The sequence below is a fragment of the Zootoca vivipara genome, chromosome 1 (assembly GCF_965207765.1).
Source record: "Zootoca vivipara chromosome 1, rZooViv2.hap1.1, whole genome shotgun sequence".
NCBI classification, from domain to species: domain Eukaryota; kingdom Metazoa; phylum Chordata; class Lepidosauria; order Squamata; family Lacertidae; genus Zootoca; species Zootoca vivipara.
In genome coordinates this window covers 51,710,192-51,723,785 of record NC_142582.1, presented here as the reverse complement: position 1 = coordinate 51,723,785, position 13,594 = coordinate 51,710,192, and the positions used below count along the sequence as shown (strand labels likewise).

The following is a 13,594-nucleotide window of genomic DNA, read 5'->3' as shown; positions in this document are numbered from 1 at the left end:
GGTTGTCTCTCTAATTTTGTGTTCTGTCATGCTCCCCTTGGCAGCCATTTTGTGTTATGCTACACACACACGGCAGGCATCTTGTGAATAGCGCCCTAGCCCTCTCTCAAAATTTGAAATGTGCCCACTAGCCCAGAAAGGTTGCTGACCCCTAATTTAGGGCTTATTGAAATATATTGTGAATTGTTTCAAAGCAATATGTGACTTACAAGCTATAGCTATCTCCAACTTTTAAAAATACAATGTTTTTAAACAGCTGGAAGTGGTTGAGATAGACATCACTTTCCTTGGTACATAGATTCACAGAATTGTAGAGTTGGAAGAATCTGCAAGGGTCAGCTAGTCCAATCCCCCTGCAATGTTCGCCCAATGTGGGGCTCGAAATGCATTTATTTTGTTCCCTGTAACTTCTAGAATGCTTACGAAACAATGCAAAACTATTTACTAGAAGCAAAAACTAGAATTAGCATCTTCACCAGAAGCAATGACCCTTCTTTAAGAATGCCTTCAGTTCTCTGATGAAACTATTCTCTATCTCCAGCCTTTGTTACATTTCATTAGCCTTGTAAACAGTTACTGTCCTTGATGATGCTATGAGATTGGCTTAAGATGTAGCTGCATAGCAGCCGTGGTGATTTATGCTGCTGCTACTGCTGGTCTTGTGGCTGAATTATTCCATTAACTTGAGAAATGGCTTTCGTGGATCAAAAAAAGTTCACAGGGGGGCATGTAAAGGGACATTATTGTTGCCTTTTCCACTGTTGCACTTCAGCTTTTGAATGCCACACCTGTGCTGCACAGGATCTGGGAAGGAAGGGCTGGTTCTAGGTCTCACCCACAGGAAGCTATGTACTGCTGCCTTGGCCCCACATGATGTTCTAGCACTGGTTCATTAAATATATTTGTTTTGGAAGGGAGGAAGAGAAAACCAACAGCAGATATATTTAAATCAAGGGACGCTGATCGTACTGTGCACGTAGTATATGCTTCTTCTTTCTTTCTTTTTGAGTTTCAAAATTAATTCCAGTCTTTCTAGGGACTTAAGCATTTTTGGCTGTTTGTTTTGCTCAATCTTCATTAAGGGCTGACAATTGTAAAACAGCAATGTGCAGCTTAGCAGAATAATGTTTTTTTATTGTTATTGAAAGCGGAATAAATTTGAACACAGATTTTAGATGAGCCAGCACAAATGGTAGAGTGCTTAATGGTATCTGTCTGCATTCAGAAAAGCATTGAGCTAGGAGAGAGGCTTCAGGTGCCAACATGGAAAAGCCTTCATGCTAATGGGATTGTGCTAAGGGTTGTCAGGAGGGATGGAGGGAGTTTAACGTCCAAGAGTGGCTGGCAACTGTTTAAAATATCAACTGTGAGCTCCTATGCTCCAGGGATGTTGAGCCCAAAGCAGTTCACAAGTTTTATTGAACATCTGTCAAAACAGAAATAGGGCACAAAAATGTTTGTACTTGCCTGGTGTTTTCCTGGCATTCATGTGATTATGTAAAAGCAAAGTAATAATGCTTCTCAACCGATACCCATGCACGAGTTTCATTGGAAATCAGTAGGGTTAGCTTGTTAGTAACTGTGTGCAGGATGGTGGCCGAGAAGAGAAAACAGCCTTCCACATTCTTATGCACAGGATGTAGCACCTCCCAGTCAGCCTGCAATGGAAAATGATGTGCATTCCCACTTCTTCAAGCAGAGTGGCTGAAAACCTTGGCTTTTGTTCTCATTAACTGCTCTGAAATAGCTGACATAGCTGCCGCTTAAATTTTGTATGAAAATTTCTTCAGTGCACTTCAGAAAATGATGCCTGCAGTACTTGACATGGAATTAACCCCTGAACATGTTGCCATGAATGGAACAATGATGTGAAGGCTGCTGCTATATGCATGTACATAAGAGGGATTATATTTGCCAGCCTTCTGCAATGTGGAGCTTCTTGCTTTCTACCCATTCAGCAGGCAGATGGAAGTTATTTGGTTTAGGCTCTGTCCCCAAGCAGCCATAACTGGTATAATCCATTGGAGTGATTTACATGACCTGGCAGGAAATCAGGTCTCTTCTACAGAAAAGGCAATTAATTTCCTAGAAATATGTTTCTTCCACATTTTGTGAAATAGGCATGTTTTCCCTCACCTCACTTAGCTCCAGGAATCTCAGCTAGGGAGACTTGCACATGTATATCCAGAAGCCCCTATTCAGACTGTGAGCATGCTATTCAGGATGGGCAATGGGAGTCACTTCTGCCCACATTTTGGAGCCCCCTGTGCCTGCCTTAGCCTTGCCCATCTAATTGTGTTGGCATGGTGTGCATTTCCCCAGTTTACAGTACTGTATTGTGCAGACATTTTGCGTGCTATAATTATGGCACAGGTAACAACAAAAAAGTGTTACATTGCCATCTGGGTCCCCCTGCCCCCCTGACAGCTGAGAGTGGTGGTGAAGAGCTGGCTTTCTTTAACAAAATTTGCTGCAAAGATGGCCTTGAACTTTTCTCATACAGCAGTAGTAAAGTGATTACTAGGGTAAAAGTAACCACTGGCTGCAATAACCCTTGGCAGGAGCTACAAACACAACACAGAAGAGGCACTGCAGAATTTTCCTCTCCCGTGAATTAGAATCTATTTAATAGATAGGCTGAAGGGAGGGAATAGGCAACTTCTTTGCTGAATAGAAAAAATTAAAATGTTGGACTAACACTCCTGAGGCTCCACTGCCCTTCTTCCCAACTTTGACTTCTATATTTCTGGTTCTTTCTTTCCAAAAGTTGAACCCAGAGGTGAGGAACCTGTAGCCGTCCAGATGTGTTTGACTCCAACTTCCATCAGCCTCATATTAGCATAGTTATATGGATGGTGGAAGCATTATGTTAGCAATAAAGGTAAAGGTAAAGGGACCCCTGACCATTAGGTCCAGTCGTGACCGACTCTGGGGTTGCGCGCTCATCTCGCATTATTGGCCGAGGGAGCCGGCGTATAGCTTCCAGGTCATGTGGCCAGCATGGCAAAGCCGCTTCTGGCAAACCAGAGCAGCACTTGGAAACACCGTTTACCTTCCCGCTGTAGCGGTTCCTATTTATCTACTTGCATTTTGACGTGCTTTTGAACTGCTAGGTTGGCAGAAGCTGGGACCAAGCAACAGGAGCTCACCCCGTCACAGGGATTCGAACCGCTGACCTTCTGATCGGCAAGCCCTAGGCTCAGTGGTTTAACCACAGCGCCACCTGGGTCCCAATTAGCAATACCCACTCTTTAATGTGTTGCCATTCAGTTTTATTTATCTCAAGCTTTATCTCCAAAACGGCAGATCATTCTTATTATGATGCTTCTGGTAACCTATTCTTCCTGTTGTTGCTAGCAACAATGGCCGCCCTATACTACTTAACTCAAATTTGGTGAAGTGGGTGGAGAGTTGGAATTTGAGTGTAGAAGATCAAAGTGCAAATTACCACTGAGTTACTAAGCTTGCCTTGGGCAAGTTGCTGTGTTGCAGTCTAACCCACCTCACTGGATTATTTTGGGATAGACATGGCAGTTGTACAAGACTTCACATGCTGAAAGATGCTGTATAAACTAACAGTGTCTTTGTTGCTGCTCGTACTCCACAGATACATGCTGGGGCTGCAGGAGAAAACCTGATCCTCTTAGAGCTGTTCTGAACTAACAGCTGCTTGCAGACAATTTTAGATATATGTGCACACACTTGCTATCTATATCTTTCAAATGACCTGCACTGGCATGCACATACTTCCCCCACCCTCTCTATCGTGCCAGCCTGGAGAGACAGAGAAAGAGAAAGAGAGAGAGGGGGGGAGAGAGACTTGACAGTTGTCATTCATTGTTGCTGCCTTTACCCAAGTATACGGAGCCGAGAATTGTTTGCAAGAGGCATACTACAAACTTCTTTAACTAATTCTGGGCTGAAAGAGAGCTTGAGGTAAGCAGCCTTTCTGTGTAGTTCATTTTGTGTGCTTGTGCAACTGTAGTCCACCAACAGCAGCTGATTGGAGTGATGTAACACTGAACCTCTTCAGTAAACGTGATCATGTTATGGGCCTTGCATGTACCTTGGAATTACTTCGCTTGAGGCAGTGGTATTTGATGCTTTCAGCATGGTGTCCAACATTCAAAGTCCTGACACGCTTGAAAGGAACAGAAGCATGATAGACTAGGTGATCTTAGCTAGAGTTTTCCTCTTTAAATGCATTGGAGAGTGTGGCTTTCATTGTTCATTTCTGACAACATAGCTGCCTTTGAAAGGCAAGTGGCTGGCATGATTCACCTCTGATCTGGTAATGAAAATATGGTTCTGAATAAAGAGAAGTTGCAGACAGGATGTCTTCAAAGGAGACTGGTAGTAAAAAGTAGAACACTGTATAGTTGGAACCCGTAGGGTAGGAGTATCAGTGCCTGTCTGCCTCACTGTGTGTGCAGTGTGTACAGTACTAGGAATGAAACAGCTGCCTTGCACAGATCCTGCATATCAGTGATGTAGCATAAATGCATTCCACTGAAAGTATGGGTTGGAGCCAGCCAGGAACGTGTGCACGATCCAAAAGTACTGAGAAAGATGTCCTAAAGAGAATAGGTGGAGGCTGCTTTTCTCCAAAAGATAATTTGATCTGAATTTTCTTAAGGGGAACAATGGATTGTGAGAACCCAGCAGACTGAATTACATATTGGAAAGTCATAAGTTTAGATGGGAAAATAATTTGTTTCTTTAAACTTAAAGAGCTATGAAACTCTGGTCTGACCTGACTGGGAATAAAGAACTTGGCTGGGTTCAAGGACAGAATGCAATACATTTCTGAAGATTGTATTGTGATTTTATGTTCTCATGTCTCAATTCTAGTAAATCTGGATCAGGAAGAGTTCCTCCCTTGCTAGTCCTGGGCACTCTTGGATTCTTCCCACCACTGGCCCTGTGGTGCATAGCTCCCCTGTCTTTGTATCCCTCTACCTTCCATGACTATCAACAGTAAAGATTCCACTGTCACCCCTAAAATAAAATAAAATGCAGTATATGGATATTGGAGACACCATTGATGCAAGAAGGAAAAGGGGACAATTTGGAATACAAAGTTATTCACTCGGGATCTAGTGCCTCTTGGCTCCATTTGCTCACCCAGCAAAAGGAGCCAAGAGACACTGGATCCTGAATGGAGATCTGTGTACTTAGTGAAACGTGTTTTTTTAATACCCCATTTAATTAGCACTAGTTAATTAGTTTAATTTCATAGTGCAGGAAGCATTCCCAATGCACATTAATTATACTTCTGTACATTGCCCGTGACAACAGCTAGTCACAAAGTGCTACTATCAATGCCTGCACATGGATGTACATGGGTGGGGTTAGAGGAGAGGCTAGACCAGGCATAAAAACCCAGATAACACTGCTGGGTTAAGTTGCAAGGTTATGCCTTGAGTGGGTGTGGCTCAGTTCTTCAACTGACTTTTTGGATTATTGAGAATCTTTTCTTTCTACTGGATAGGTTTCTCAAAGAAGCGAAAGTAAGAGAGGGACTAATGTTCATCCCATTTTTACTTCTGGTAAACAGGTTTTGCAGGGTTTTAGATTCTTTCAAAAACCTGATTGACCATAGGTAACAATGGGACAAAGTAAATAATGCCTCTCTCAAGGCATCCAGTTTCCTCCAAAACTACTGCCTCAGACCCTTCAAGTGTCCCTATTTTCCAGGGACATTCCTGTCTTGGTTTCTGATTTGATCCTGGAATGTCCTGGTTTTCCTTAGGATGTCCCTATTTTCATTGGAGAAATGTTGGAGGGTATGGAGTTATCTAATCCCCGAGCTATCTGAAGGCAATCCTGTATGTATAGGATAGTTTTTATTAAAATGTTTTATTATGTTTTTATTTATGTTGGAAGCTGCCCAGAGTGCTGGGGCAAACCAATAAGATATGTGGGGTATAAAATAGGAAAATTATCATTATGAAATGGGACGTCCCTATTTTCATCGGAGAAATGTTCGAGGGTATGTGTGCCTGGCTCCAGCTTGAGAATTGAATGTTCGTGTATTCATCCTCTCACATGTTCTATACTTCCTACAAAACATTAAAATCCTTTAAAACTAATTCAAAACTTTCTCTACATGGGAAAGTGATTTTTCCACTGTCCAATAGTTTGCCATGATAATCACAACGGGGAGCAACCACTCGGAAGGGGCAGACAAAGAAGGGCCTCCCAGGGATGACAAATACAGGGTCTGGGCTGGTGCATGTGAAGAGATGAAGTTTTCAGGGTACAGTAGTACCTCGGTTTGCGGACCCGATCCATTCCAGGGTGCCGTTCGCACCCCGAAAAGTCCACAACCCGAGTGCCGCTTTCGCACATGCGCAACAACTCAATAGAGTGCTTCTGCGCGTGTGCGTGCGGCGAAACCCAGAAGTAAACACTTCCAGGTCTGCCGTGTTCATATCGTGAAAAGACGCAACCTGCAGCAGACTCTATTGGGACCCTGAGCCACATAAGGCTTTATAGGTTAAACCAGCACCTTTAATTGAGTGTGGAGATAATTGGAAGCTAGTGCAGTTGTGCCAGAATTGGTGTTACATGTTCAGATCTTCTTGCGTTGGTCAACAATCTGGCTGCCGAATTCTACAGCAGGTGCATTTTCTGAACCATTTTCTTAGGCAAAATTATATAATTCATTTCTGCTTGGGAGGGGGTGGGTGTTCACGTGTCTTCCTTTAGCCATTTGTTCATCCCACACTTCTCAACGCATTTCTCATCACTTTCCAAACTGCAAAAAGTCAGGTTCTTTTTTAAAAAGTGAATTAGTTGCACCAGGATGACAGAGCCCTTTAATCCACATTAAATGCATTCCCCCCAAATAGTGACCATATGGAGGAACCTTTGCTCTACTTCAGGTAGAGGATGCCCATTTGACTCACAAGGTCATTTTTGCTAAACCAAGCCAAGCCCATCCGCCCTACACCTGATGTCATATGTGACAGCAGATGTGGGACTAAATGATCTAGCTTAACCAAAAGGGACTTTGCAGCTAAATGGCAGTGCCCGCAAATCCCTGTTAACAGTGCTCCACAAGCCCTAACTGTCAACTAATGGTTGGGTATTGCAAGGGTCTAGTGAAATTCTTTGCAAAGTACTCCACAATACTTGTGTGGGCAAAAAACCAAAGAGGTCACCTGACATCAGGTCAAAGATGGGTGGGTGACCCTCCCCACCTGTCAGACTTGGCCCACTATGGATGGGGGAGATAACCATCTGGCTTGCTGGCCAGATCCAGTTCCCTACCCCTACTTTACTTTTATAAGTAGATCTCTTGGGCCAGCCAGCCATCTTAATATGGAATTATAATGCTGGCCTGAGGGTTGCTATTTGGCCCAACATCCTCGGATAGTACTAAGTGCCTAGCAGCTCGCAGCATATTGAATTCCCTCGCCTGGCTTCTTTCCTTCCTTCCTGAAGTTGAGGCCCTGAAAATCACTCCTCTTCGGGCTCTGATAAATTGCTGTGGAGACAGCAAACCTTTCCTCTTCCTTACTGCACAGGTGGCTGTTTTGTCCTACATTTCATCCTAGTTCACTTCCTGTTCAGGGCTGCTCTAGGGTCCTGTTTCAGTGATCATAGAAGCAGTTCCAGTACACAGAAATATCTGAACACTCGGGTATCCTCTGATGACAGGAATGTTGGAGCTGGGATGGTATTATTAGAATAGTGTTTGGCAAGGAAGTCAGAGCAGGGAGCGTGTTTACTAGAGAGCTTTGTGCCCAGGCCAAAGGCATTAAAATGCTTGAAGATCTGCAAACAGATAAGAGAAGGTGGAGAGAAAGTACTTAAGATGGCAGAAAAGGTGGTTATATAAATAATCTCTATCTGGTGGGAATTTTTGGTCCGTTTCATAAGACAGAAAAATCTCCACTTCAGGGGACATGGCCTAGAAAAGTTTAACAGGAAGACACAGCTCAACAGCAGGGAACAGCTGCCTATACATAACTGCTGACCAGACAGAGAGAATCTTGCAAAAATAACTTACCTATCTACACAATTTTCCATATTTATACATCTGTCTGTGTGTCCACCTTTTCCTCCTGGACTCACTTTGCTGACATGGGAAGTGATGGAGAATGTAAAAAGCGGCTTAGTCATCAACTTATTTTCTAGGACAGTGATGGGCAACCTTTTGAGCTTGGTGTGTCAAAATTCGCCCAAAAACCCGAGCATAACTCGGGTGATGTGTCACTTCGAGAAAACCCCCCACAATTTCACAATATTTATAGTTTAAATAACAAAAATGTATAATTGTAATATATAACTGTATTTAATAAACCAAAAACTAATTATTTAACCAAACCAAACAAAAAAACCCTTATTTATCACAAAGTGCCCAGGGTTGTTGAGCTTTTTTGGGGGAGCTGCTGACCAAAGTTTTTTGGGGGTGCAAAAGTTGCTTTGCTTTTTTGGGGGGATGCCCCAAAGCTGCTGCGCTTTTTTGGGGGGGAGGGAACAGAAATAAATGACGAATAATACCTTTGTTGGAACTAACATGCAGCACCGACATAGTCTGCCAAAGCGCCAAAAACCCAGCACAGAACGGGTTAAAAGATGAACACTGTTACACCCAATCATAGTCTGCCAAAGCGCAAAAAAAAAACAGCACAGAAAGGGTTAAAAACCAATCTCTGGCTAGAGCAACAACAACAACAACAACAAAGGAACCCCGGGTTTTAACAGCGGAGACAAGCTCTAGCGGAGACAAGCGGGAGAACAAATGGGGGAGCTCGAATGGGCCGATGGGGCGCGTGCCAGCAGTGAGGGCTCCGTGTGTCACATCTGACACGCGTGTCATAGGTTCGCCATCACTGTTCTAGGAGAAACAAGCCCTACCGGTTGGGTATTGCCTTCATCTTTAAAGCTGCAGTGGGGAAAACTACAGTAAAGCAAATACTTGAGACAATAGTTTATAAGCTGGCATGAATGTCTTCATGACAACCTCACACATCTCCTCCTCCTTTGCACACCTGTTCATATGTTTACAATTCTGCTGCCATCAAGTGACATGGAACTTCTGAGATATTTCAAACTGTTGTGGCTCTCACCTTAGGCTGTGTGTTCAAAGGAGTTATGGTCAAAAGGAAATATATGTCATGTGTAACAAAAGCCGAGGAGCAATTATAAGTGTAATAGGTTCAGGCTATCATAGGTCCAGTCTCTCATTCCTTTCTCCCAAACATAATCACAGGACAGGTTGTAGTAAATTGTACGTGCATTAAAATGTACGTGCCACCTTATAGGGTTAGAACAGTTTATGCTTTATTATGCTGCCTGTGAGGTCTGGCTGAGGGAAATACACAGAGTGACTGTCAGACAAATTTTATACCTGCCACTTAAAGTATTTTTGAGCTTCTTTCCATCTGTTGGTGTGAATGTGTGAAATGCAAAAATGCAGCTTTAAATGTGATTGTATGGGGGGGGGTTAATTGATTGATGACTAATGAAGGAAGGTGGATTTATAATCTTATTTTTATGTCACCTGTGAAAAGACACATTCTATCTGCTTTTTAGTACCCCACCCATCATTTCCCTCATGTTACTATATGTATTTGGGAATTCTCCCCCCCACACACACACACATTTTAACCTTGTGGAAGGGCCTCCTTATGTCACAGTTAGCAGGCATAGCTCTCTTGCCCAGTTCCCTCTCCTTCCCCAGGGTTGTCTGCTTCATACCATCCCCTTTGGTATTTCTCCCCTCCGCCTGGTCTTCAGTGAAACTTGACAATCTGGGGTGAAGCTTTGCCAGTTGTGCTAGCATTTGTTTCCTCCAAGATGATTTGCAAATCCCCAGAAGGCTTTTCCAGACTGTGTTCGCTTCAGGGATGACCAGAGAGTGGCGAGAGTTGTAGGAATTCTCATTGGTGAAATCGGTTGTTTTCCTCTCAGTCTTGTTTAGTTACACCTGAGGGGCAGAGAAAAGGTGAAGGAAACTGCATTGTGGAACAGGTAATAGTGAAAGAAATGGTGGGAAGATGGGGAGGAGAACGGGACAGGCAATGAAGAAAGGGCAATACACAGTGTTTGGCTGTGGCAACTACAATAAGCGGTAGGGTTATATTGGAGTCTGGTCATATGGACCAGCATCTGAGAGAGGCAAGTTAAGGTTAACATATTTTGCTCAAGCAGCTAGACATTTAAAGTAGGAGACCCATGATTTCTAAGTGGTGATAATGCACACTCACTGAAACAAAGGAAGATCCCCAAGTGCACTGTGATATGCCTGTGCTAGATTATGCTAGTGCAATTTCAACCTAAATGTGTGTGTCAGGGGTGAGGAACCTATTGCCTTCAATCTGTTGTTGGGCTCCAATCCCCCAGCCGGCACAGAGATGTTGAGAGCCACGGGTCCCCAACCCCTGGAATATGGGCCATGGAGTATGTCTGTACATGTGCATGTACACATGAATATGTGCATATGTAGACTAGATAAATAGAAGCTGTAGAGAGCAACCATGGGATGCTCGAACCAGAGTGGGAGAAGAGAGCAGTAGATGTAGGAGAACAAGGTGGTTATCCACAGTGCGGCTGTGAGCAGACCTTGAGAATTATTGTCCCAGAGGAAGAGGCAACTGTGAAAATAAAGCATTATTCGTGGAGTCTCCCACCCTTACAGGTTCCCATTGTTTGCTGGGAATCTGGCTAGTAAACAGATAAAATGGGGGAGAACATCCTCTTATAGGCAAGCTGAAAGGTAACTTTTCCTTCAGTCTGATACATTGGGAATGTGGGTCTTGTCTGGTGAATATTGAAGAACACTAACACACCAGCAGAATTTTTTAGTCTTTTGGCCATACTCTCAGCAATGTGGATCATATGAGCACTTACTAAATTGTGTGAGACATTAAATCCTTATTAGCAGCTTAAACATAGCCTCTTAGCCATAATTTCACATTTAGGTTTGCTGGGCCAATTTCTCCACTTAAGAAGATCTGATCAATTAAATGTGTGTTACTTGTGTTCTGCAAAGCCCCTGGCTTGAAGCATCATGCAGAAAAAAGATACAGTTAAGAGAAAGTGAAACATACTTTAAGTCTCACTGTAATAAAAAATAAAATAACACTGTGCTTAGATCATGCTGATTTCAGTCGATTGTATTAGTTGGGATTGTACAGAACTATGAGTTGAACTTGGACAGAAATTAATTAGCCATATTAGTTTAGTTTTCTTAAATTTTTCCATCACTTACCATGACCAAAGGAAATCCCAAAGAAACTGAACAGAAAAAGTGGAAAAAATGAATTCTGATAAACTACGCAGTGTAACAGTAGATAATGCAGTTTTTGTGTCCTATCTTCCCTCAGTTTATCACAGGTATTACAAGAAACAGTAGTGCCAAGGGAGAGAAGCAAATCTTCAATAACAGCTAGCTGTGCTGCTATTTTAGCATTGGTGGCATGTTTTGGTTTTGTTTTGTTTTGAAAACCTAAAAGAGCATGTTTGGTCCAGGATTGCAGTCTTTACAGATGTTTCAGGAAAGAGGAAGTTTTGAGTACAGTATGTCCATTCTCCTGTATAAGGCCTTGTATAGATTGTAATGCTATAAGGACAGTTTATCTGTAACACTGTAGACTGTTGGGGATACAGGGATTTCTTGAGCTGCCCTGCTTTCACTATAATGTCAGCAGCTATAAATTAGGGATTTAAAGGCTCATAAATTTGCATCCCCTCTCCAAAATTTTCAGTTTGATTTGGCAATGCATAATCAGAAGCATCTAGTCCACCTTGACGGATTAGAGCTACCAGAGCAGGTGTTTTGGTTTCATTCTTTCCGACAGTCGGTGGTGGTTTTGCTTTTATTTTTTTGGAGGGGGAATGTAGTGCCAACACCCTGAAAGGAAATGCTGATCTGATTCCTGGAGAAAAGGGGGTAGGAATCCAATTTGGAATTGAGTGAGCATAACTGTTTCCTGTTATTGAACATGCCTTTTTATGCAACATATTTTAGCGTATTGTGGCATCTCTACTCTATGCATTTATGGATTAAACTGATATTTAAGATCCTTTCTGGATTGGTTTTATGCCTGGTTTTGGAATAAAAACTGTATTGATTGCATTAGTGCATAGGTAGCTAATGTAATACCTTCAAAGTGTTGTTATACTACAACTCCCATTATCCCTGACCATGTTGGCTGGGGCTGATGGGTGTTGCAGCTCAACAACAACTTGAGAACATCAGATGGCTACCCCTGTGTTAGTGGGCAACATATATCAGTAAATAGACATAATGAGTGTGACCTTGTTGATTGTCCTGGGCCTCTCACATAACTTTCAGTGCAATTTACTATGGTATATTTCTGGGTACTTTGTGGTGGTAGGATTGTGGTGGTAGGATCATTGTGAAGGATTGTTCCTAGAAGGTGGTGCTGGGAGACTATAGACTTTCTAGCCTTTGGCATTCAGGGTGCCACAATATTTCATCTTGTTCCCATTGCTTTTTAATATCTGTGTGAAACTACTGAGAATGGCATGCAGTTCTACCTTTCAACATAAGCAACAAACCTGAGGAATTAATGTGGGTGAACAAATTCAGTGCAGATAAGACAGAGGCTCTGTTCCTCTGGGTGACAATATTTGGTACTTGGTTATCCTTCCCTCTGCCTTACCCCTCCTTCCTGGGTTTGCTGGTTGTAGCAGGGAACCAGGCAGAGGGCCTTCTTGGTATTGGCGCCTGCCCTGTGGAATGCCCTACCATCAGATGTCAAAGAGAAAAACAGCTACCAGATTTTTAGAAGACATCTGAAGGCAGCCCTGTTTAGGGAGGCTTTAAATGTTTAATCAATTATTTTATTTTTCTGTTGGAAGCCGCCCAGAGTGGCTGGGGAAACCCAGCCAGATGGGCGGGGTATAAATAATTTATTATTATTATTATTATTATTATTATTATTATTATTATTATTATTATAGCTTATTTTCTGTTGCTTCATAGCAAATGGAACAAAGTTTTCTCCATTCGCTTGGAGTAGGGAAAGGGGGCTGAAGCAGGAAAATCCCTTCAGCAGGAAAACAATTCCTACCCTTGCATACAACAAGATATGGCAGATTGTATAGGGTGAAAATCAAGTTTTAAATTTTGCCTAGGATTGCAAAATAGCTTGAGCTTGTGTGCATCGTCTGAGTCTTTCTTTCTGCTCTTTTAGAAGGTTGAAGAAGGCAGTCAGTATTCATGTTACGTCTCCCCCCCCCCAAAAAAAGGACAGAAAATGTGAATTGTCAGAAAGAGAGAGGACCAGTCCCTCTAGCCCCTTCCTGTGTTCTTCCCAGTGTGAATTCATTTCCCCCTTTGGGAGAAGATAGTGTCCACAACTCCATTTCTGTGTCGTGCCAAGCCCGCTAGTAGCCCACCTACCCTGTTCCAGAAACAGGAGTTCCATTTTAGGCACGCACACAGGCATTTGTTTACCTGTCCATTGCCATTTAAAACAAAAACAAAAAACGAGCTATAAGTTTTCCAATATAACAGACTTGCACAAACAAAACAGTAGGTTACAAAATAAGAAAGTGTGTGTCTTATGCCTAGATGCACAAACAGTCCACCAATGAAAGTAGGGAGGATAGT

General features: G+C 42.7%; 1 protein-coding gene across 9 annotated transcripts in view; it reads left to right on the top strand.

Moving 5' to 3' along the window:
- The window catches only part of SPTB (spectrin beta, erythrocytic), a 101,971-nt gene that overhangs the window by 23,634 nt on the left and 64,743 nt on the right, over positions 1-13,594 (top strand). The window contains exon 1 of one of the 9 annotated variants that reach the window (XM_088663351.1): positions 3,778-3,936. The exons of the other annotated variants lie outside the window; for them this stretch is intronic. The gene's annotated coding sequence lies outside the window, so the exon portion shown is untranslated. Of the gene's footprint in view, positions 1-3,777; positions 3,937-13,594 lie in introns of those variants that run through there. 9 annotated transcript variants of the gene reach the window in all.